This window comes from Biomphalaria glabrata, chromosome 7, assembly GCF_947242115.1.
Source record: "Biomphalaria glabrata chromosome 7, xgBioGlab47.1, whole genome shotgun sequence".
NCBI classification, from domain to species: Eukaryota; Metazoa; Mollusca; class Gastropoda; family Planorbidae; genus Biomphalaria; species Biomphalaria glabrata.
Window position 1 is genome coordinate 19016822 of NC_074717.1, and position 24038 is coordinate 19040859.

At 37.7% G+C, this 24038-nt stretch overlaps 1 protein-coding gene across 3 annotated transcripts in view; it reads right to left on the minus strand.

The window, feature by feature from the left end:
- Window positions 1–24038, minus strand: part of LOC106070826 (muscarinic acetylcholine receptor M5-like) — a 100416-nt gene that overhangs the window by 62618 nt on the left and 13760 nt on the right. For 2 of the 3 annotated variants that reach the window (XM_056036229.1, XM_056036230.1), the window contains one exon: window positions 11849–11926. The exons of the other annotated variant lie outside the window; for it this stretch is intronic. The gene's annotated coding sequence lies outside the window, so the exon portion shown is untranslated. The remainder of the gene's footprint in view (window positions 1–11848; window positions 11927–24038) is intronic. 3 annotated transcript variants of the gene reach the window in all.

Below are 24038 nucleotides of genomic sequence, written 5' to 3' on the forward strand. Positions count from 1 at the left end.
TAAGCAGTGTGTACCGGGTACACAATAAGTAAACACACACACTATATAAATATATTCTATACGCTTCACTAAGTTCCATTGAAGGGAAAAAAAATTCGCCCCCCCCCCTTCCCTGTTGAATTTCATTCTAGTACAAATGAGCTATTTGAAGAAGTTGAATAAACTTGCCTGTAGCAAGAAGACGTTTTCTAGCAGACGATTTATTCTTCCACACAAAACTTTCAAAGCTTAGGTCATAATGAAACAGACCAACGGTTGGCGACCTATTGAGGATATTGTGCCAAAAACAAACTCATGTTGTTTCGGCGGGCCAATACCTTAGTTTATTTAGTGTCCGCTTTCATTTCTATATTTAAAAAAAAAAGTTTTGGAAATAGTCCACAGCTTAAAGCTTTCCAAAATACAAATGGATTAATGAACCTGTGGCATTTTATACTTTGAGAGACTGTCGTTTCCATTTGCAACCTCTCATGTGACTGAACAGACCAATCCTTGATACGCAACTGCGGTTACAGGTTGGGCATCTGTAATCACCATTCGCTGTAGCCCTTTCAGCCTTCTTTCTACTTCTGGTATGTAAGTCATGTGAAGTTCATGACCCTTTCTTTATGCGTGCTCCCCATGTGGATCTATCCATTGCTTCTTTCTTCCTACTGTTCGTGTCGATTTTGAAGAGCTTCATGTCATGATTGCATTGTCAGTTTATATTAAAAGTGCTCGCCAAGCGGCTCTCTAGTAGTCTCTAGCCTTCTGTTATATCACCATACAGAATGTCTTGTAGGAGTAGACCTTGTGGAATTCTGTGAACATGGCCAAGCCAGCCAAGGCGTCTGCTGCTGATAACAGCTCGGATGTCCTGGCGACCTGCTCTTCGCTGCACTGAGAATAGGCTTTAACTTTAAGAGACATATAGCAATTGTATCATTATAGAATACTACGTAACACACTAGCTCACTGAATAGTTTCTGTGTATTTATTCCTATAGGATAGTCTCACATATGATGATAGTATTAGATTAATTTGTACAACTGTAAACTTCATCAAAAGGAATGCAGGTCAAGTAGAGAAGGAGACATTAAGGTGTGGTCACGTGACGATGTTGTAATTTGGGGAGATTTTTTTGTTTCTTTTAGCCTACTGCAAAAAAAAAAAAAAAAAAAAAAACTTCAGCGTTATCCAATTGTATTAGTGTTAAACAAAACGTCTCTCTAGCACCTTTTAGCCTTTTTTTGATCACACATAATGGACCTATGCCGAACGATAATAAGGCATTCGGTGAACGTATTTTGTACGAAACACATTTCCTGCTGAGGTGAGAAAGACGGGTAGAATAGCGTTAGGACCCGTGATATACGTGTACGCCATAAACAATTGAGCAGGATAATGTCTCCAAATAAAAATGTTTTATGTCAAAACAAAATTAAATAAAAAAATTATAATTATAAGTATGATTGAAGTTTAACTCTAATTTAATTTTGGGATACTGATATGTGGAGTCATCTTTTGACGTTTTAAAAAAAAACAACTGCTTAGTCACTCCAAACCAGTTTATGTGCACCATTTCAGCTGGATAAGAAAATGAAAAGCTTTCAAAATAAAAAAATTCCAATGTTTGTCAAGAGTGTGAGTTAAAAGAAAGATTAAAAAATACTTCCAGGCCATTTATTGCAATGGTTTAGACTATTGGCCTACTTTAAAATCTACTTTACTGACCCCTCCGGCAGTTTGTAATACAACCCGTCTAATAGATCAGTGCTTCTATCTGATCACTATTGACCTGAGATAGTTTTAAATTAATCTTCTCTAATAGATCAATGCTTCTATCTGATCACTATTGACTTGAGATAGTTTTAAATTAATCTTCTTTAATAGATCAGTGCTTCTATCTGATCACTATTAACCTAAGATAGTTTTGAATTAATCTTCTTTCATAGATCAGTGCTTCTATCTGATCACTATTGACCTGAGATAGTTTTAAATTAATCTTCTTTCATAGATGTGCTTCTATCTGATCACTATTGACCTGAGATAGTTTTGAATTAATCTTCTCTAATAAATCAGTGCTTCTATCTGATCACTATTGACGTAACATAGTAGCTTAAATGTGATAGTCCTGGCTTGGATCAAATTTGCATAAAGGGGATTCCCCTCAGTATGGAATATGCATAGACATAAATAAATATAGACTGGCCGAAGGAAGTAACTTCATGTAATTTGAAAACATGTATATCTATTGTATTCGGATTTCCGAATTATGAAAAATTGCATGATCTTCATTCTTAGAGATTAAACAAAACTACACTGCTTCCTTATTTACAATATATATATAGGTGTGTGGATGAAATAGATATGAATACTTAACTTTTATACTGCTCATAAATGCTGTATAATAAAGTACACAAAATTGCAAGTCACAAATGTTCGTTTCATAAAACTCTTTAATCGGCCAGTCTATATTTCTTGATGTCTATGGGAATAGGTCTCCCTCGACCAACTTCATTGCCAGATTTTTCACAAGACTGATAAACATTTGTAAAATTATACGAAAATAAAATTTCTTCATCAAATACACTGAAAATAACATTTTTATTCGTTATTTCTAACAATTAGTTTGTCATTATTTTTTTTTATTAGTTTTATGTTAGTTCTTCATTCCTCTCTCTATTTCTTCACTCTAGGCGTCACATAGGAAACAAATACATTCAAGGGGCTACCTAAGCTGGCAAAACAAAACAAAACAAAAAGGTCAAGGTTTTTGAACAAAACAAAACAAAAAGGTCAAGGTCTACTTTGAACAAAACAAAACAAAAAGGTCAAGGTTTACTTTGAACAAAACAAAAAGGTCAAGGTCTACTTTGAACAAAACAAAACAAAAAGATCAAGGTCTACTATGAACAAAACAAAACAAAAAGGTCAAGATTTACTTTGAACAAAACAAAAAGGTCAAGGTCTACTTTGAACAAAACAAAACAAAAAGGTCAAGGTCTACTTTGAACAAAACAAAACAAAAAGATCAAGGTCTACTATGAACAAAACAAAACAAAAAGGTCAAGATTTACTTTGAACAAAACAAAACAAAAAGGTCAAGGTTTACTTTGAACAAAACAAAACAAAAAGTCTAAAAAAAACAGATGGCTCCCTCCCACGTGAAAACTTCTAAATAAAAGACTTTACCAAAGGTAAATTATCTTTGTCTTGTGGCCAGCAGAGGTCACTGACCCAACGATGTAAAGATTTTACTCATTTTTTTCTTAGATTTTTACAATGATCGAATTCGGTTCTACTTCTGACTGTCATAATGTAGTGACTTTACTTCATCCAAGAATATGAACATCTCTCTTTTAATGTTACATCTCTCTTTTAATGTTACATCTCTCTTTTAATGTTACATCTCTCTTTTAATGTTTTTTGACATTTCTCTTTTGAAGTGTAGCGACATCTCTCCAAATGTATTGACGTTCTCTTTTCCAGTGTATTGAAACCTGACTAGAAACAGGAGACTATAATTAGAACAAATAAAACTCGCTATTTCCTTTTCTTCAATTTAAATCAAGACGTTCTACATTAATTAGTGATTCCCGGGAAAAAATAGTTAATGTTACCTGGACCAGGTGAGATATTTATGTGATCAGGAAAGGTGGGTTTGGGTTATAGCTAATTAAATCTTATTTTGTTAAACAGCAGTCAAACCTTCTTTTCAATCTAGTCTTTCTTTATCTCCCCCCCTCCCTTTCTTTGCTCCTCTTAGCAGACTCCCCCCCCCCCCCATCTCTCCCAGATAGCAGTTCATCCAGCTGATCAACATGTTTCAAATAAACCACTTGATTTCGCCTTAGAGTGTTTCTCAGAGGCGGCGCTACATCGTTCAAACAAAGAAACTGTGAATCCCATCATTTCACCCGGAAGCAGCGGTTCCGACCCAGCGTCCCTAATAATATCCAAAAACACGTCTAAATGACTACAATACTGATGTCAGAAGTTTATGTCAAGTCACTTCGTCTTTCTGGTACACATTGTGTACACGTTATTTCACCCACTTCCCAATTCTAGGATCAAGTTGTAACTTTTATACAATTAATTGTTCATTATCGATTTACAACAAATGAATCAATTAAAATATTAACCAATTCTTTAATAAATTAGTCGTAATTAATTCATTTTTCTTTATATATAAAAGTGCTATGCTAAGGGAAGATCACATTTGTGTAGAAAAAAAAAGGTCGTTTGTTAACAATAACTGACTGTAAACCTTCATTGTTCTAGAAGTACTTGAACAGCTCTACGTGAACAGCTCTACGTGAACAGCTCTGCGTGAACATGTCGATCTTCCATCTAGTTCAATTTAATCTAAAAATTTAATTTTTTTTTTTTGCCACAAAGCACAAATGCTACAAAGTTACAAATAATAACAATATACACATAATCAACATACTCAGGATACCTAGTTTATTAATCGTAATAATAATAATAATGCAAATGGTAATTTAGGTTATAAATTATAATTATAACAATAATAATAAACAACGGCATTCAGACTCGAGAGATTTTGTGTGTGTTTTAAATCGCTTTCGAAAAGGCAACACTGGCAACCTCCCAGACCCCCCCCTCCCTGCCCAGAAAAGTGATTGAACCGTTGCGCACCGAACCTGCTATAAGCCATCACCAATCAATGACATGACTGATTCAAAATAATTGGTGAAGTTTTTTAAAAAAGTATTTTTTAATATATTTAACTTGTTTTTAGTCTGTCCTATTGATACCAATAACAATGTTATACATAAGACAGAAGACAAGACAATAATGTGATGAAGAAGTTTCATTTGTTACCAAGTCTGAATCACTACCACATTTGTCAATGACACGGTGGATAGTTTGACTTTAAGCCGTATATCTGTAAGTATAAGAAGTAACATTTTTACTGTAGACTCATTGAGTCCTGAGTCTGGTCACCTACACAAATGTCGCAATATTTTAAACAAAAGAAATAAGAATTATCAAAAAAAAAAATATCAACAACAAAAAATCAAAGATCATTTATCTTGTAGAGTCAAGATCATTTATCTTGTAGAGTCAAGATCATTTATCTTGTAGAGTCTGATCATTTATCTTGTAGAGTCTGATCATTTATCTTGTAGAGTCTGATCAGTTTGTTTATATTTTTATTTTTATCCATTATTTTTTATGTCTTTTTAATGAACTAAAAATGATCTTTGTCTAATTCAGCAAAACTATTGGCAATTTCGAAGTTACTCACAACAGATTCCTTACAACAGACTTAATTTTTTTTTTTTTAGATTTATTATTTTTGCTCTTTACCAAGCTTCTATCAACTGACTCAAAGCTTCTATCAACTGACTCAAAGCTTCTATCAACCGACTCAAAACTTCTATCAACGGACTCAAAGCTTCTATCAACTGACTCAAAGCTTCTATCAACTGACTCAAGGCTTCTATCAACTGACTCAAGGCTTCTATCAACTGACTCGGCGTCTTTTTCTGTCTGGGAAATTTTCTGACACGTTTTTTTTTCCATTTCAAATTCTCGAATGAAGTTGAAATTGTGCACTCTTATTTATAGTCAATAACTTCACACGAATCAGCCAAAAAGTGAATTTTATTTCTGTATGAAAAAGAAAGATAAAACTTGCAGTATTCAGAGATATTGAATTAATTGTAAGATTCTTCTCATTAGATAGCAGGCGATGTGGCTGAGTGGTAAAGGGCTTGGATTCTGAACCGTTTTTCTGTGATGACTGATTTTTAATTTCGGGATCATTAGGGCGTCTTCGAGTTCTCCCAGCTCTAAATTGAGATTAATTGGTGAGAAGTAATGGTGGTTGGTCGTTGTGCTGGCCACATGACACCCTTTTTGAACGTGGGCCACATGACTTTTAAATCATCTGCCCTATTAATTGCAAGGTCTGAAAAGGGAACTTTCTCATTTGATAAGCTATGGTTTTTTTTTAAGTTTTTTTTTTTTATTTTCGCTTGTTGATTTTGATTATTCCAGAAATATAATAAAATAACGATAAATATTCTCAAAAGGTTGCTCTACAAAACTTTAACAAATGTTAGAAATTAAAACACATTAAAAATTTATTTTCTTACAAAGGCTCCTGTGGGCACCTATGCTCCTGTGGGCAACTATGCTCCTGTGGGCACCTATGCTCCTGTGGGCAACTATGCTCCTGTGGGCAACTATGCTCCCGTGGGCAACTATGCTCCCGTGGGCAACTATGCTCCTGTGGGCAACTATGCTCCTGTGGGCAACTATGCTCCTGTGGGCACCTATGCTCCCGTGGGCAACTATGCTCCTGTGGCACCTAAGCTGCTGTCATATCTGGTCCACTTAATAAAGTAAACATACAATAAGAAGAATCTCCTAACCAGTTAAAGGCGGGCTGCTGCAGACCTGCCGCATTATTAGAAAACTACTTGGGGACAACGTTAAGGTGACTAATATGAATTGTGGTTCAATCGAATAAATCTTGATCCTAGGAAGTGCCATAGAAAAACTATTAATTTATGTTTACAATGTCATACCAATGTTGTTGTTTCCAATCTTATACAGATATTTCTACCACAGAAAACTCTGTTAAGGAGTGACCATAGAACATGTTGGAACTTTGTTAAGGAGTGACCATAGAACATCTTGGAACTCTGTTATGGAGTGACCATATAACATGTTGGAACTCTGTTATGGAGTGGCCATAGAACATGTTGGAACTCTGTAAAGGAGTGACCATAGAACATATTGGAACTCTGTTAAGGAAAACTATACATGCGGCGAGGGCGGCCAAACCCTGATGACGGTGTTGGATCAAAGCCAACTGGAAGTCCAATACCCGATACATGGCAAGCCTTTCAACGCAAGGAAACCGACTCTTATAGGCACGTGGAATGTAAGAACCCTGAATCAATGCGGTAAACTGGCCCAACTTTTAAGAGAGTTTGACTCTTATCGGCTGGACATCCTTGGGATCTGCGAGATGCGGTGGACGTCAAGTGGAAAAATTATCAATGATGGCAAGACAATAATATATTCAGGACATGACAAGGAGCACATTGGTGGTGTAGGAATCATCATGTCTAAAATAGCAGCTTCAGCGCTAATTGCTTGGAAGCCGATCAGTGACCGCATCATTACAGCTCGACTCCAAACAAAGCAAATTAAAGTCACTACCATCCTAGCATATGCCCCTACAGAGGATGCAGAAGATACCATCAAAGATCAGTTCTATAATCAACTACAAACCACTCTTGATGAAACACCTACTCACGACCTAATTCTACTGATGGGAGATTTTAACGCCAAAATCAATCCCAACCGAACTGGCTTTGAATATGTAATGGGACCATATGGCTCTGCAGAAAACATCAGTGATAATGGCGAGCGTTTGATTTCTCTCTGCGCATCCAACAGCCTTTCAACTGGAAACACATATTTTAAGCACAAACAAATACACAAAAAAACATGGCGATCACCAAATGGGGAAACCTTCAACGAGATAGATTACATTTGCATCTCCAAACGATGGAGGTCATCTCTGTTAGACGTGCGGACCCGCAGAGGAGCTGATATCGGCTCAGACCACTACCTTGTCAGTGGCAAATGTAAGCTCAGATTGAAACGCCAACCAAAACGAGCCACACGACCCCGCCCATTTAATGTAGAGAAGCTTAAAGACGGCAATACTGCAGCACAGTTCCAATTGAAACTAACGAACCGCTTTGAGGCTCTTGCAGATATATTGACCCTTGAAGAAGAGTGGGCCAACTTCAAAGATACCACTATTGGGTGCGCAGAAGAAGTTATCGGAAGGAGGCGAGGTTCATACAAGGAACGGTGGATACAAGACAGAACATGGAAATTGATAGATGAGAGGAAAGAGTCCAAACGTAGACGAGATCAGAAAAATGAAACACAGGATCGCAGCCTAGCGGAAGAAGCCTATAGGGAAGCAGATCTGAAAGTAAAGAGAAGCTGTCGGCAAGATAAACGGGACTGGATTGAGCAGAAGGGACAAGAGGCACAAGCAGCTGCAAGCAGAAATGACACAAAAACCCTCCATCGTATTGTCCGAGATCTCACTGGAGCAAAGAGTGGACATGGGGCACCAATAAAAGACAAGCAAGGCAAAACTTTGTTAACGAAAGAAGAACAGGATGCAAGATGGGTAGAGCACTTTAAAGAGACCCTTAACCAACTGTCGCCAGACATAACTTACATATTCAAGGACCCCTCTCCAGACAATGATCTCAAGGTCAAGACAGACCCAATAACTGCTGAGGAGGTTACCATGGCCATTGCAGTGCTAAAGAATAAAAAAGCACCAGGACTAGACATGATATCAGCAGAAATGCTAAAATATGGGGGACAGTGCATTGTTAACAGAATGACTGATCTCTTAAATCTCTGTTGGCGAACTTCAAAAGTCCCAGAGGACTGGCAAAAGGGAGTGATTGTAAAGCTTCCAAAAAAGGGCAACTTGGCAGACTGTAACAACTGGAGGGGCATTACTCTCCTCGCTGTCCCAGGCAAAGTTTTCAGCACTGTTTTGTTGAGACGGCTTCAACAGTCTGTAGATGAAAGGCTCAGAGAAGAACAAGCAGGTTTCCGAAGAGGCAGATCATGTACAGAGCAGATTTTCGTTTTACGAAATATCATAGAACAAAGTTTTGAGTACCAACAACGGCTAACGATCAGTTTCGTGGACTTCAAAAAAGCGTTTGATAGTGTCCACCGAGAATCACTATGGAAAATAGTTAGAGAATACGGTATACCAGAAAAATTCGTCCAGATCCTACGACACCTTTACAGTCAGTCTAGTTGCTGCATTAAAACAGAAGAGGGAACAACAGAGTTTTTTACAATCGAGACAGGTGTGAGACAGGGGTGCATCTTATCTCCCTTCCTTTTCCTCCTAGCCATCGACTACATAATGAGGAGAGCAATGAACCAGACTGCCTTTGGTATTCCATGGCATGAACAACTCCGATTGACGGACTTGGACTTTGCTGATGATGTTGCACTACTCGGGGCTACAAATAAATGCATTCAAGAAATGACGGAGAGCCTAGACAGAGAGGCACCCAAAATTGGCCTCCGCATAAACTTGGATAAGACTAAAATTATGCGAGTGGGATATAAGGCAAAGGGTGTCCCCGTCAGACTTGGCGAGTCAAAGCTTGAAGAGCTGGACAAGTTCACGTACCTTGGCAGCATCATAACAAATGATGGAGATGCTTACCATGATGTAGCGTGCCGAATAGGAAAGGCAGGGAGCATTTTTCCAAAGGCTGCAGCCTATTTGGACTAGCCAAGCCATTGGACTCGAGACAAAAATACACCTTCTCAACACAATCGTCATTCCAACTGCTACATATGCATGTAAGACGTGGAAGTCATCTGTCAAAATTGAGAAAAGACTAAATGTGGCTCAACAGAGATGGCTGAGACGGATTTTGGGAGTCAGTTACACAGACCGGATCTCAAACAAGGAAATCCTTTGCCGAACTGGGAGTCGAACACTTAGTAAGGTTGTGACTGAGCGTCGCATGAGGTTTGCGGGACATGTTCTACGTCAAAATGAATTACGCACACCAAGAGTTGCGATAACATGGAAGCCAAAACGAGGAAAGCGCAAACAGGGACGTCCTCGTATTACCTGGCGACACACCTTCATGGAGGACCTCAGAACAGTGGACACCAGATGGGAAGAGGCTTCAGACATTGCCAGTGACAGATCATTATGGAGACAGCTTGCCGCCCAATGCGCCGAACGGCGCGGGAGGACCTAAGTCTAAGTAAGTTAAGGAGTGACCATAGAACATGTTGGAACTCTGTTAAGGAGTGACCATAGAACATGTTGGAACTCTGTTAAGGAGTGACCATAGAACATGTTGGAACTCTGTTAAGGAGTGACCATAGAACATGTTGGAACTCTGTTAAGGAGTGACCATAGAACATGTTGGAGAAAGTAAATAAGAAAATTAGATTTTTTTTTGTGGAAAGTTGAATTTAAAAAAATTGTTTCCTTTAGATGCAAGAAAGTAATTGGACAGGAGTCATGTTGCGATTAAAGCTCAGACTTCTTGCTGGTGTTTTGCCAGAGGCGCTTATTTGTGAGTTTGTTGTTTGCTGTAGTAGTTTCCAGAGAGAGAGTGACGGAGAGAGAGTGTGTGTGTGTGTAAGTAGAGCCTGTGTGATTGAGAATGTGTGGGACGCCTCACGATGCGGTGTGTTTACTTTGAGTGGTGTTCCGTTGATGTTGGATGAACCAAGTGATGAGAGAGGAGAGAGAGAGAGAGGGGGGGGGGCTTGGAGACATTGGTCTTGAACAGAAAGAGAGAGAGAGAGATAGTGATGGACAGAGAGGAAAGACATAATCGTGTTGGGAAGGCGACAATGGTGGCACGTCAACGTGGGCAGACGACATGAACCAAATCTTACCCAACGGTAAGAAAATGTGGCGGTAAGAAAGACACGAGTCACGTGAACAAACACATTAGACTCTGTCAAGTCAATAAATACTACTATTTATTAAACAGCTCTATACTATTCATAGACAAGAAAATGTGTCCAACTTTGAAATGTTGTAGTTTGAATGTTGCTCAACTCAAGAAGCGTCAGACAGAGTTCAAAGCAACGATTAGACTTTTTATAATGTGTTATTTATATTTTACATCAGGCTTTAACTAAGGAAGACTGGTTTTTTTTTTACGGGTACACGGTTTAATTTTCATTTTTTATAAATATGGAAAAAAAATTATTGTATAGCCTACTCAATAATCAACACTCTTTCCTGTACTTCATACCAGTTTCTACAGAGATTAGTGTGATCAAATCGAAAAGGCATAATGCAAACCATCAATGTCAAAAATATATTCCACCATGAGATTAGCCGATGATAAGTATTGTCTCCTAGTAATAATCAATAATAAAGATATTGAAAAGAGATGCAAAGTTCACTTCATTGGCTAACACACGACCAAAGTCTGAGTACACTGATGTCAGGGGCAGGTATGGCGAAAGTGAATAGTTTATTTCTTAATTGATATTTAGGTATGAAATAGTTTTTATATCCCAGTATATACAGTATATACACGAGATGATTTTGAATGTGTTCGTTTTTTCCTGATCTTCACTCAGTGATTCTAACATTTACTTTTGGAGATTAGTAGTGAGAGGACGTGGATGAGATACTTTAAGACTTGAAATGTCTGTGCATATATGGATACATTCAGTGATAATTAATTGTATGGCCAGCGGCATATGGCTGGATATTATTATTCTTGATTCTTTATGTCTGCTCATACCGGACTTGTAAGATAATCACAGTTCAAGCTCAACTCCACGCACCCGCAAGTGAGAAAGTATCTACACCTAGAGGAACTCACACTAACCAACAAGTGAGAAAGTATCTACACCTAGAGGAACTCACACTAACCAACAAGTGAGAAAGTATCTACACCTAGAGGAACTCACACTAACCAACAAGTGAGAAAGTATCTACACCTAGAGGAACTCACACTAACCAACAAGTGAGAAAGTATCTACACCTAGAGGAACTCACACTAACCAACAAGTGAGAAAGTATCTACACCTAGAGGAACTCACACTAACCAACAAGTGAGAAAGTATCTACACCTAGAGGAACTCACACTAACCAACAAGTGAGAAAGTATCTACACCTAGAGGAACTCACACTAACCAACAAGTGAGAAAGTATCTACACCTAGAGGAATTCACACTAACCAACAAGTGAGAAAGTATCTACACCTAGAGGAATTCACACTAACCAACAACCAATAAAGACACTGCATTATTACAAGCAAAAGGACGTTACCTTCTGGTAGCTACAACTAGAGTGAGCAGAGTTTTCAGAAGTGCCCCTTGCGCCAAGTAAACAAGATGAACCTGACAACTGAAAACAAGTCAAATAAAAAACAAGTAAAAATACATTTTACCCGCCCCCCCTCCCCCCCCCCCCCCCCAAAAAATAAATTTCATAATGGGAATAACTCCGCATTTTCAACTATATATCTCAATTCAGAAGCTATTTCCCATCTTCGATATTAAACAAAATAATTGATTACCAATAATTAATTAACTAATTTGTAATTTTTTAAATTAATTCATGTTTTGTTAATTACAATAAATAATTGTTTAAAGTTTCAATTTGGTGTGAGAAATAACGTGTACAAAACATTAAATATTTAGCAATTCTCTGAATACCGAAAATTTAATTTCCCTTGTCGGTATAAAAAAGTATTTGCCAGTAATTAATTTTATTAATTGGATAATTTTTTAATGTATTCATGTAGTGTCTTTGCCAATAAATAATTGTGCAAAGTTTCAACTTGATCCGAGAATGGGTGAGGAAGAAATAACATGTTCAAACTTTTTTACCAGACAGACAGACAGACAGACAGAAGGACAGGCAGTAAAGGTGAGTTGATATAAGCCTTGTAAAAAAGGGAAAAATGGTTATTACAATGTTTATAAAAATGTTTACTTTATCAATTATTTCGTATCCACTTGAAACACCTAAGGGCTTGTTATTGATGAGTCTTCAATTTATAATGATCTCAAAACTTGGACTTGTGTGAAGTAAACCTGTACTTGGGAATAGCTGCTCTGACCTTCAGTAGCCCACGGGAAGTAAACAGTAGCAACCAGTTCAATATTTAGTTTATTTGTTACTTTACTGAACAGCTAGAGTGTATCTATCTATAATCTATAATATAAAGCATAAAGTAAGGCGTATGTATGTAAGTATGTATGTATTTATGTATGTATGTATGTATGTATGTATGTATGTATGTATGTATGTCCCGAATAGAAATCAAAACCATTTGACCAATCTTGATAAAAATTGGCATAAATGTTCCTTGGATACTAACCGGAAAAAAAAATAAAGTAGCCCTAAAATACTTAAGACCCTCAAAAAAAAAAAGTTGCCCAACTCTATTAAAAAGTATAACTATTTCATGGATCTAGGTCATATAGCCATGTTTACATGAGGCAAGACCGAAAGGTCACGCATGCGCATAACTAAAATCTCTTCGAGCCCAGATCTAGACATAATTCAAAGATAATAGATTTGCTCTTCGCAAAGATAGTTTTTCACTTAAACACATAAACATACAAAATATAGTCCATTCATTTCATTTCATTTCAAATTTGTGTTTCAAAAGCATTTTACATAAATGTGTTCCCTAATGTTACGACTTATCCATCTTGACTTACATTATATCGCGCGCTTCTTACATTAGACATTACTTGTGTTGCCAGGTAAAAGAAATAAATGTGCGAAATTTCAGCTTGACCTGAGATTGGGTGTGGGTGAAATAACGTGTAGAATCCAAACTTTTAGCCAGACAGACAGACAGACAGAGTGAGTTGATAGAAGCTTTCTAGAAAGCCAAATGCTTAACATAAACATACGCTATCAGTTAAACTGAAATTTTAGCAACATACAAGAGCATAGCAAACAAAAAGACTCTTTCCCCCCTCCGTTATTAAAGATTCACTTCTTATTGATGCCTACTAAACATGTGTATTACTAGAGTGGAGGTGGAGAATAAATGCAACATATTTTGATAATGAATGCTCGGTATATTTGATAGCTTATATCCTGGTACAGTGTGAGCTATTGAGACATCACCTCAGTTGTTGCGTTATTCATTTAACATTTTGATGATCCAATTATTGGGCTTTTAGCTTCTTTTCCTTTCCTTGCTTCAATGTGGCTGCCCCTTTCCCACCTCTCATTTCAGCTTCTTTTTTTTTTGTTTGTTTATATTATGACTTATAGCTACAGATTGCGTGGCAATGTACACATAATCCTATGACGTAATTGTATCTTTTGGATTATTGTTTTCACTAATTAGCATTAAACAATGACATCTGTGCAATCTACGTACAACTAGTGATTCTAATCGTGTCCATACTAGAAATAGTTCACTTTACCCACAATGCAACGAATCGGGTGTTGCCAAAAGAGCGATCATCTTATTCCTATTGCTTGGACATTGAATGGCGAATGTCCATGCAAATTAGGCCATACGAGAATGACCAACTCAATGACCTGTAACAAAGTGCGTGGGACTTGGCCCAGATTATTCCAGCGTAAAAACGGCCCAGTTTATGGGGGGGGGGGGTGATAAGAACAAGATAAAATTGACTTTATCTTGGCTGTTGTTGCTTCTCCACCACTTAACAGCACAGAGAGGAAATCAATATTCCTTGCATAATGATAGGAACACAGCATATTGACGAGTGTCGCTGGGTGTGCGCACTGATAGTCTCTTCACGTCATTGTGTAAAAACACTAGTTCTCAAGAAACATTTCTTGACGTTATTTTTAGCGATTCTGTTATTGCTAAATTCTTTTTCCTTTTAATCGCCTTCATCTATTTTGAGGCAGGAGACGCCATTGCCTGATAATCGATTTCTGATCTCTAAAGTCTTTTGTTCTTTGTTCATTTGCCGTTATTATGATTTGTCATAAGTACTGAACCTCCCCCCCCTCCCTTATGAAATCTCCGGAGATACGCCTATCAGGTGTTAGAAACGTGGACATTTAAAGCGTCACTGAGTTCTTTGATTCATTTACAACCTTGAACGTGGAGCAATGTGTGATGCTGGAAGAAACGTCTGAAATGTATAAGATAAGATAAGATTTGTCAGGAGTTTTAAAAATAGGTAATTCAAGAATTAGAACTACTGAGGTTATAATGGAGCGTAATGGCAGAGTGGTAAAGCGTTAGCCTTCAAAATGAGGGTTCTAGAGTTTAAATCCCAGTTTACAGACTGAATTTTGAGCTTCGGGGTTTTAGGACGCCCACCAAACTCTAATGAGTGCCTAATTGGCCCCTGATATAGCTTGGGAAAGTAATGACGTTGGTCAACCATAGAAACAGATGACCTTTACATCACCAGCCCCATACATCCAGAGATCCGAAATGAAAGAATTTTTTTTTTTTTTGAAGTTACAGTGAGAGAAATCTTTATAAAGTCAAAAAAAAATATTTAAAAAATTTAAATCTAAAAACTTAAATCAAAGAGTGATAACCCATTCTCAAAACCCTATGTCTTTGTCATTGGGCCTCTCTGCCTGCCTCAAGCGACTCAGTTCAGGTCTATGTAGCGTGCCATTAGCCAAGAGTCTCAATTAATCTTTGAATGTCAGGAGGCTGGGACCGTAAGACCCTTCCATGTTGTCTCCCCTCCCTCCCTTCTTCCTAACACGCCTTAATGGGCGAATGTGTAAACTTCCGTTTTAATGACGTCACAGATTACTGGTATTCGGATTTGTCTAGGATTCACATCGGTTACGTCACTGCTGGTATCGTTATCACCCATGGCGTTTTCAATCCCGTTATTACGTGGCCTAGCGACTGACGTGTTATTACAAAGGTGAAAAAAAAAACTTGAATGTGAAGTATCTATTTCATTCTATTTATAACATGCAGGGCTGAGATCACAGTAAGAACTCGCTCAAATAGACTGATGAAAACGTGTGAAAAAGGTGAAAAACATACCAATAAAGAAGGTCTAGCTTAAAAAGAAAAAGCGGCGGGATGCAGCGCTCGGATTCCTAACCGATTGGTCTTGAATTCGAATCCCAGAGATGACTGGGATTTGATTCAGGATTTTTACAAAGCTTATTTCCACTCCGTCTGTCTGTCTGTTTTTCTTCTCCCAGTTGCCATTCTCTGACCAAGTTAAAACTTTGCACAATTCATTAGTATCATGAATTAAAGAATATACAAAACAAAAGCAAAAAAAAAAAAAACAACAACTATTCATTAAATGTCGTTGATTAATTATTTTGTTTGATTTCGAACTATGGGGGATAAATGCTACTTAATGAGAGCTGTGGGAATATATAAGGATTTAGTATCCTAATTACGTTGTTTCTCACACTTCCCAGTCTCGGATCAAGTTGAAATTGTGCATATAATTATTCATAGTCGATAACAAAACGCTAATCAATCCAAAAATTAACCACTTAGTTAATCACTAATAGCATTTTCATTATCTCAAACTGCGTCAGCACCTGCCGTTCTTTTGGACCAATCAGCTGCGTTGAGATATCTCCAGCTGTCTTGTCCGAAGCCGCCTGCTGAAAAGTATTGAAACAACGAATATATATTTTAAAAAAGGCAATGGATGCGCCCAGATGATTCACTGGTTCTGGTTTAATCTTGAGACGGGGCAGAATCTGGTGTGGCCAATCAAGCCAATTCTAGAGCGGCAGACTTTGCCACAATTCATACATGTGTATGCCTCTGATTCAGGGCTAGCGGACAGGGCAGCTTTCTTTTTTCCTTCTTGATTAAGGCCGCTTCAATTCTTTTGTTCTCAGCGAGGGTTGTCCCAGCACGCACAGTCTGTCTCCATGCACTCCGGTCTTTGGCTATGTTTTCCCACATATTTTCGCTGATGCCTGTGGCTCTCATATGTCTCGCTTGCAGACATCTCTATATGTTAAGTCTTGGGCGGCCCTTGGGTCTGATTCCTTCCACAAGCTCAGCATATACCTTTCGGGATTCTACCATCTGGCATGAGGGTGACATGTCCGAGCCAGAGTAATCTTCTTTGTGTCAGGAGAGCATACATGCTGTTCGTATTGGCCAATCTCAAAACTTCCTAGTTGGAGACATGGTCCCTCCAAGAGATGCCCATTATGCGTCTCAGGCAGCGCAAGAGGAAACTATTCAATCTGTGCTCTTGGTACATGTGTATTGACCAGCTTTCACTCACATAAAGGAGAGTGCTCACAACACAGGCGTTGTAGATTAGGATTTTGGTCGCTGTGGTCAATTTACCATTTTCCCAGACGCGCTTGGAGAGTTTCGCCAATACTGTGGTAGCTTTTCCTATTCTTTTTGTCAGCTCGATGTCTAAATCTAGGTTACAGACAATTGTTGAACCCAAGTAGGTAAATTCATGCACCAGTAAAAGGGTCTTTTTCCTAATATGTATTACAGGTATTTCTGCGACGTCTTGTGCCAGGATTTCTCTCTTGGAGAGACTTAAAGTAAGGCTAAACTCTTGACAAGCAGCTGCTAAGGAGTTCACTAGCTTCTGTAGAACTCCTTGTGAGTGAGATACGAGTGCCGCGTCATCGGCAAACAGCAGCTCACTTATCAAGATACAACGTCTTTTCGTTTTGGCTTTAAGACGTGCCAGGTTAAAGAGCCTTCCATCAGATCTGCTATGGATATATATTCCGTCTTCCGGGGATTTAAAAGCACTGGCTAGTACGACTGAGAAGAAGAAGACAAGGAACAAGGATGTGTACTCGCTCCAACATTATTTGGCATCTTCTTCTCAGTCATATATAATATATATATATATATATATATATATATATATATATATATATATATATACGCTCATTGTAATAATAAAGTCTTAATACTTTGTCCACTTCAAAGTAAAATAATTGCATCTAGTTTCTCCAGTATACAAGTGATTGCGTCTAAACAGGATTCTTTAAAGACATCAGCTTGGTCCAAATCTTACAATAACGACACTAGCATCCTAAGGTTATCCTACTTGCAGCATAAAGTCGGTCAGTTCAATGTACAACACAAATCCCTTGTGGAGCCTTTTAAAGTTGATCCTCCACCACTTCTTATAAAACTTGGTTTAATAATACAATTCTGTAATCGCACTTGATGTCATGGAAGTATCCCCAGTGTTTGAGGTAGAAGTCTAACTCGTGTACAAAAAAAAAGAACCAAAATAGAGACCTATAAAATGTCCTATAATCAACAAAGAAATGCAGGACATCACTTTTGGCACCTATTTTTGCTAAACATGTCAACAGCGGATCTAAAAACCACACTAAACATGTCAACAGCGGATCTAAAAACCACACTAAACATGTCAACAGCGGATCTAAAAACCACACTAAACTTGTCAACAGCGGATCTAAAAACCACACTAAACTTGTCAACAGCGGATCTAAAAACCACACTCAACTTGTCAACAGCGGATCTAAAAACCACACTCAACTTGTCAACAGCGGATCTAAAAACCACACTAAACTTGTCAACAGCGGATCTAAAAACCACACTAAACTTGTCAACAGCGGATCTAAAAACCACACTAAACTTGTCAACAGCGGATCTAAAAACCACACTCAACTTGTCAACAGCGGATCTAAAAACCACACTCAACTTGTCAACAGCGGATCTAAAAACCACACTAAACTTGTCAACAGCGGATCTAAAAACCACACTAAACTTGTCAACAGCGGATCTAAAAACCACACTAAACTTGTCAACAGCGGATCTAAAAACCACACTAAACTTGTCAACTTTAACAACTTGAATGCTGAAGTGATGAATAATGAGTCTCATATCTTCTAACTCTAACTTTGATCATCCTAACTTGCAAGACGTGTTCCATATTAAGACTAGATCTAGAATCTATATCCATAGTTCCAGATGACAGACAACATCATAGCAAAGGATATAGAGATGTATTAATGTTATCATTTTTAATGCATTGTTAATATACATATGTATTCAACGATATTATTATTATAGATACATAGTAGAGTGGGAGCCTTGCCTAACTGATGCTATTCAATGATTATATATTCAATATTATATATTCGATATTCGACTTGTACAAATAATAAATACATCTTTCTCTTGTAAAAGAAAAGACAAAATTTTAGTCTACAATGGTATTAGCTTGTATAGAAGAAAATATTTAGTTTAGTAATGCAAATATTCTTGAAACATTTTTTTTAGGAAAGAGCGAGATAGTTTGCATAAATGATTTTTTTTTAAGATAATGAAGTTCATGATGTACATTTATAAGCCCCCCCCCCCTGCTCTTGACTATTTATAGTGAATAGTTGTGGATATTGTGACAGGTTGGGGAAAGTGACGTGTGTTTGGCGCGTTTAATGTCTAGGGGATGATTATTTTTGAAAGCTATCACACACCAACCCGTCAGCATATAAATCGGGAGCAGGCACGCAACGAGACAAGCAATGAAAGAAAGATACAAAGTTAAAAATGAATGAATATTTATTTACATAAATATTTACATATAAGAATAAAAAGGGGGAGGGTTTGCATCTATCTCTAGTGAATACTATGTTTAATCATCACTCTTGCACTTAATAAGAGAGTATGTCACTTTGTCTTCTGAACTTAGCTGGTTGTCCTGTAGATGTCGCAGTTGGCTGTGTCCTAGCTTGAAGTTCTGCAGCTGTAGGTGGCGCTCTAGCGGGTAGAGGGACGCCGGTGATATAGTTCTTGTGGAGTATCAATCCAAAGTTCCGATATCTGTAGTGGGCACAGTAGGGCGGGTGGCCGGCTACCGTGGGCACAAGGTTACTGCGGGCAGAGCTGATCTGCCGTGGGCAGCATAGTTGACAGGATAAGTCAGTGAGTTGCAGAGGGTTTGGCGTAGCTATGACGTCTCGCACAGATCTGAGTCTATAGGGACGTCGCACCTAATAAGTTGACAGGTGGGCTGTCGAATAGGCGGGCAAGGCTGATAGCGCCAAGTAGTAGAGTTTAGTAGATCCACGTAGGCGGGAGATGATACTCAATAGCTAGTGGGCAAGTGATCCGATAAATAGTTGAGCGTAGTGTCGAGTAGACACTTAACAGCAAATAGGCAAGTGCAGTGCTGAATAGCACTAAGCACAAAGGCAGACACCTGAGGGAGGCTGCGGATAAATAAAGACAAGTTAGGACATGTCTCTCATGCATCTTATTGATGCCCTCGACTGAGGTGCATTCGTCAGATTGGTGAAATTGCTTTAGAGCACAAGGGGAAGATGATGACAAATGGGATATGGAAAAATTAGATGGCTGATAATAGCAATCTAAAAATGTACATAAAAAGGGGAAATAATAATCTCAAATAATCAAACAAGTGGAAAGAGAAAAAAAAGGGGGGGGGGGGGGTGGGCGGTGGTCAACGACCATGACGGTTTGCTTACATACGACCGTCGGCCGAGAACAATGGAGCGCGCTTGAATGGAGAGTGTGTCCGTTCAAGGGGCGCAACTCTCATTAGAGTAAAATGAGTAAAGGGGAGATAATTCATATCTCTTTTCTAAGCGCAGTATTAGTGCGCTAGCAAAATTATCAGGGCGGTCAGCCGAGATAAAGGAAATAAAAAAAGATGTATAAATATATACATGGTTGCATCAACGATCAATTGAGCAACGTAGCATTAATAGATTAATGCAATACTTAAATACATACATAGGACATGTTTATGTTTTCTACTTACGACAGTGAGAAATACACAATACACTAATTAAATATAAATGAAGTAATAAAATACACATGATGAAATCCAGTGAGAAATTTACACACAAAGTAATTAAGATGGAACTTGTGATTAAGTTCGGCTTACCACCATGTATTCCTCTAGGAGTAAGAATAAATGATATAGTCCAGACTCGATTGACAGCGATAGAGAAATAAGAGGGTCTGGCTTGATTTAATCTACCTTATATACAGGCCTGGAAAATGTGGGCGGAAACAGGAAATGTCCTAGGCTAAGAAGTGTCTTACACGTAGGTGAAGTCCGACAAGAGTCGCACCTGGGAGTGCCACGAGGCGTGATGACCCTAGTAATCTCTTTGATCAAAGAGAGACGTGGGAGGGGGGGGGGAGAATGACTTGCATTCCACCCAAGGTGGTGTCAACTGCGCCCGTCAGACATCCGGCCGGTAAGATCAAAGAGACTGTGTTTATCTTTCCCCGATCAAGGGGAGATAAGTGGAAAAGCCGCCAAGGTGGTGGACTAAGTCTAGCCTGGAGAGGGAAAGGTGGGGCGGTTGAATAAAATGGGGATAGGACGGGGAAATAAGTAAAATAAAGTAATAAATAATAGTAAATAATGATTAATGCTGTGATAATTATGAGTGACTCTGACAGCAAGCTTTTGACTTGTCACAGATATAAATAAGAACAAAATATAGACATATGTTTCTTACAATTTATAGTAAGTAGTTGTGAAATTGTGTCATTTTATAAAAATCTACTTGCATATTTAAAAACGTAAAAGTTTCGCTTTCAGAAAACAAAAAGTAGCCGTCGCAACAGAATTTTGCAAGATGATCCAGATCTGAAATAAAATATCTGATTTTCAACATTTTTTCTAGCTTTTGCTACTTAAACAGGACTGACAAACGGACGGACAGACAGAACACACACAAATAACAGCGGCTATACCCCTATCGAGGGCCGCTAAAAAAACTAAACTCGAAACTAAACACAAAACTAGACTTGAAACTAAGAAAAAAATATCATTACTAAAAAGCTCAAATGATGGATATGTGTCGAGTTTTCGTGATAAAATATCATGATAAAACTGTGACATAATGAATGCAGTTCAAGTCTACTTTAAGTTTTCTTTGATGATGTTGAAAACATTTTTGAAAAAGCCAAGTGTTGAATGAAATCATTCAATTGTTTAGCTCAACAAGTTGCAAATGTGACTCAAATGTCTGTACAGAAAATCCCCAGAGAAGTTTTTTTAAACCGTTGCATGCTCGTGTCTGCCTTGTAACCGTTAGATCAATATTCAAAACATTGTGTTGTAAGTTTAGACTGGTCTAGTTCTGTTTGGGCTACTTTCAAACATACATGGCCACTGTGTTTCTCTGGCCTGGGGGATAAGCTTTGGCTTATGAAGGGTTACAACATAAGGGAGATAAACTTTGATATGAAGAGTTATAACATAAGGGAGATTAACTTTGGCATGAAGGGAGATAACATAAGGGAGATAAGCTTTGACTTATGAAGGGTTATAACATAAGGGAGATAAGCTTTGACTTATGAAAGGAGATAACATAAAGGAAATAAACTTTGACTTATGAAGAGTTTTAACATAAGGGAGATAAGCTTTGGCTTATGAAGGGAGATAACATAAGGGAGATAAGCTTTGACTTATGAAGGGTTATAACATAAGGGAGATAAGCTTTGACTTATGAAGGGAGATAACATAAGGGAGATAGACTTTGACTATGAAGAGTTATAACATAAAGGAGATAAGCTTTGGCTTATGAAGGGAGATAACATAAGGAAGATAGACTTTGACTTATGAAGGGTTATAACATAAGGGAGATAAGCTTTGACTTATGAAGGGAAATAATATATGGGATCAGAGTGCACTAGGTTCCGTAGGGAACTAATCGTGGCGACTTTAAATAACATTCTTTATTTTAAACTACGTCTATTCAAGTCACTTCATCATGGAGGAACCTGAAGGCTGAGTGGGCGGACAGTTGATCTCAAAAACGGCACAAATGATTTTTCTAGAAATTTAAGAGTCAATGTATATCGCTGAGAAAAAGATAACTAGCTCGTTGGCTACACTGTTATAATTTTTCAAAAATAGAAAATATGTAAATGTAAATTTGGCTAGAAATTAAATCTAGGTCTAGAGCAATCATGGATTAATCAGCCGTATTATCGTAATTATGCGATAACTGTGTAAATTTAAAGTACCTTCGATTTTATTAAAGTTTAAAATATTATCTTATATTTTTACGTAAATCTAGTATAGATTGGATCTACATTCTAAATCCACATCTAGAATAGATCGTAAGAGTTCTAAATCAGAACTTTAGGTCTAGTATAAGATCTAGAAGTCCATATAATGAACATACCTATAAGGAAACGAATGTGACCAAGTATTTCCTCGCTGGCCGAATCAGAAAATGTGTAACCATTAGCTGCTGACGGTGTCACGGGTTCGATACCCGAATTAAATTAAAAAAAAATATTTTTATTATATTTAAAGTTTAATAATAGTGGTATTGCTTTTTTTTTTAGACAATATATTTTTAAAAATATTTCTTGTACTCTTCTATAGCATTTTTTGTTATATGTCTGGCTTTCTCTTTGTTTTAACTCTTTCTCTCCCAATTGACGTTGCCAACTTTGATTTGACTCCCATTAAACTAAATTGGTGTGTAGATTTATAAACTTTAATTTGTGTTCTGTAAAAAGAGCATGCATTCTCCTATAATTCAACACCAAATAAAACATTTTTGTGATAACAAACAAAAAAAGGTTATTGCAGCCTTATCCTAACAGGATAGTGAAATACGAAAGAGCAAAACGAAGACTACTATCGGAATGAGAAAAATTACGGAAAAAAAAAAGAGTTCAACCTTTGATTCAAAACCTTAAGTAAGCAATTGTGTGTTCAGTATGTCCCTTCAGTTTGGTCTCCCTTGTACTAGATTTATGTAAACTAAAACTTGAAGCTGTGTACCACCAATACCATTTTGTAACATTGGACTTCAAATCAAACAACTGTTGTTCTATCTAGAGATTCTATCTAGAGTGTAACACCTCTGGTGTTCACAGCTAGACGGTGGTCATTGAATACGTTATATCCCTTAACCTCCCCCTCATGAGTGACTCACAAATCCCTAAAATGATAGAGATAAGGATCAGTATTCACCGACCTAGGTCAGCACGATATGTTTCTCTATGATGCTCTATGGAACCCTTGAAGTTTTAATATAAACTACATGTAGGACAAAATTCTATTACAAAATATACTTGAGCAATGCATAGACATTTGGCTCTTCTAAACACATAGTCAATCAGTTTTAAGCAACCTTTGAGTTGAACTTTCAAAATTACATCTGTCATGGAAAAACAACTTTAAAGCATGTTAAGTAATTGGGCTTGACATATCTATTATTATAAAGTACACTTTATATGATGACAAATGGTCTATTATACTTGCCAACTCGTGAACCTACATTTGTAAATAACAAATGAAAGGTCCGGTGAATACAGAGGTTTGACTACAGAACAAAGACACACTTGGGGGGGGGGGGATGGCCACTTCCCAAAGGCGATCTATGTCATTGAGCTTAAAAGAGGAAAGAGTTTCACCTCACAAACATGGAAGCATAAACACATTGCGATATTGCTCTCAAGGACCTAGAAGAAAGCAGCAGACGGTGGATGAACCTGTGAAAGAGACATCTGGAGAGCTCGCGTTAAACACACATT